Source organism: Cryptomeria japonica, chromosome 10 (assembly GCF_030272615.1).
Source record: "Cryptomeria japonica chromosome 10, Sugi_1.0, whole genome shotgun sequence".
Taxonomy (NCBI): Eukaryota; Viridiplantae; Streptophyta; class Pinopsida; order Cupressales; family Cupressaceae; genus Cryptomeria; species Cryptomeria japonica.
The window spans coordinates 441,986,032-441,988,647 of NC_081414.1; positions in this window are offsets into that span (position 1 = coordinate 441,986,032).

The window sequence follows — 2,616 nt, forward strand, 5'->3', positions numbered from 1 at the left end:
AATTTATTCTATTATGAATGCAATATTTAGGGATGTAATCTTTATATATATTTTTTTAATTAGGAAAAGGTCCTAATACAATCCCCAACTAATTAATCTACAAAAAGATACCACTAAAGAAAGAAATTCAATCCTCACCACTATGGTCTTGAAGGCTTTTAAGACACTTGGATTCCTATTTTGGCCCACTTTTCCTTGACCCTATGTTAAGATAGTAAACTAGTTTGAGAGAATCCATTGGGTGGGAAATTGTGTATGGTTGCAATTATTTTCATGCATGGAAAGTGATTTAAAGTTTGGACCAATAGAGGATAAGTATTTCTTGAACCTTCAAGGACATGTGTAGAGCACCGCATGGATGTTTCTCCATTATTGAACTCTTTGAATATGTAAGTAAATTATTTTTGGTTGATGACACAGTAAGTGTGGTATTTGTCTTTTCGATATGTTGTGGATAATATTAATCAAATATGGAATTTTTTTGATGCTATATACACTATGTTTTGGATTGAATTTAGGTAAGCGAAGAGGTAATGGAAGAATAAAAGAGGTACACAAAGGAAGAAGAGTGAAATAGGTGGTTTGGAATGGAGGTTACAAGTATATATGATAATTCGTATGGATAATTTGTTGTCTATAAAGAGGCAAATAAGCTATCACAACTTCAACATGAATGAATGCCTCATCTACAGAAGTAAAAGGTACCTCTAATGGTTTCAAAATTTGTCAAAATAGTTATGATATACCAAATAATCATGTGGAATATCCTTTAGGTAACTAATATTATCTTCAAACTATTTATTTTGATTTTCATCATATCCTTTCCATGTGAATTTCCCTTGGTTTTAGTCCCATTTTTTCTTTATTTTATATATATTCAAAACAAAATTTATAGATGCCTCTACTTGTCTCACCACTCATTAATTGTTTGGGATTTTCATTCCATTCACCAAGGTTGGCATCTATTCTAAGACTTTGTGTCATGGCCAAGCTAAATTATTTGCCTCTAGTTTCTCTCCAATCTAGTCACCTAGTAGCATGTGAAATCTATCTCTTCCTAATTATTATTCTCTCCATCTTGTTAATGACCATTTCATTAATGAATCCTTCCTCATAATTTTGGATAAGTGAGATAATGTTAGCTCAAGGAATCTTTTCAATCCTCTTTCAAGATTCTTTCCCAAGTAATAATCTTGCATATTGGAAAATAAATTATGCTTCTATTTTTCCAAGCTACTCTTCCTTATAATGTTTAGATTTATTCTAAAGTGCTCATTGTGACTCATGTTTACTACTCTTCCTATTAGTCTCATTCCAATATCTCCTACAAAAATATGGAATGATTACATTTATATTTTATTTGTGTCTCCTAAATATCCACAAAATTTGGAACAATAATACAATTTTTCAATAATACTATGAGCATCACTTTGATGAAATGAGTACTAAGTGATCCATTCTTATGAGGGGTTCATGTAAACTACTCATGAGAATGGGTCAGCTTGACTCTAAAACTATGCAAGTGAATCTTGATATAAATATCTTAGTATGAAAGTCTTGTGAAAACACTCATTCTCTAGCATTGAAAGTTGTGAGAGAGTTATTAAGGGAATTCTCGTGTGTATAGATTCAATGTATAAGTTCAAGACAGATTTTGAGGTGATATTTCTTTCCTTTTGGTACATGTATCTTTAAATTGGATGTTCTTTTGCCTTCATGGTAGGGAGTAAGTAATTTTTATGTGGGTTCCTTTTTTCATTTTTGGAATATTAAGGAAAACATAGTTTGTGAAGAGGAGGTTTTGCTTGTTATCTTATAAAAAAATTGGGTATTAGCTATTATAATAAATGATAGACAAAACAATGTCCTCTAAGGTTGTTGAAAAGAAATATCTATATGATGGATTCTCTTCCCAATTTATCTTCAAATTTATTTAGTAAATATTTGGGAAACCAAAATAGGGTATGTTGATTTGCAAAGGAAGAACTAAATCTCCCAAGCTTGTTCCAACAACCATAAAATGTTATGATTGGGATGCAAGGGAGATTAGTGGATTTGATGGGTTGGCTTTGGCTAGATTCACCTAAGAGAATTGATGATTTATTAGGCATTGTTGCGTCGATGCATTGTTAAGGTTATTATGGTTGATTATCAAAGCTAGTGGGATTCAAATATAGAGGCATGTTTAAGATAATTCTTATCATTGGTTGGTTAATAAAAATATGGTTTCAAGATTTATGCACAAACATATTAGAAGGGCACTTTTATGATGTATGTGAAATAATCACATTATTAAGCAAAATAATAGGTAATCTATAGGCAAGAATACTCCATATATAGATATTCTATAGGAGGGACATGACTAATTCCACAAACTATAAGATTGACTAGACTTTTCTCATTAGTGGAATCATATAATAGCTAGTGTGTATTGTTGGCTAGATGCATGAATTTGTAGTTTCCATACAACTAAAAAATGATAATGTTTCTAAGTACAAACCAAGTGGGAACTATGGACCCACTAATCTTATTTGTAACCACTCGCCACGACTATATTATGATAACTCTCTTATTGATAATAGAGAGTATCTAATACATTTATTAAGACCCTGATTA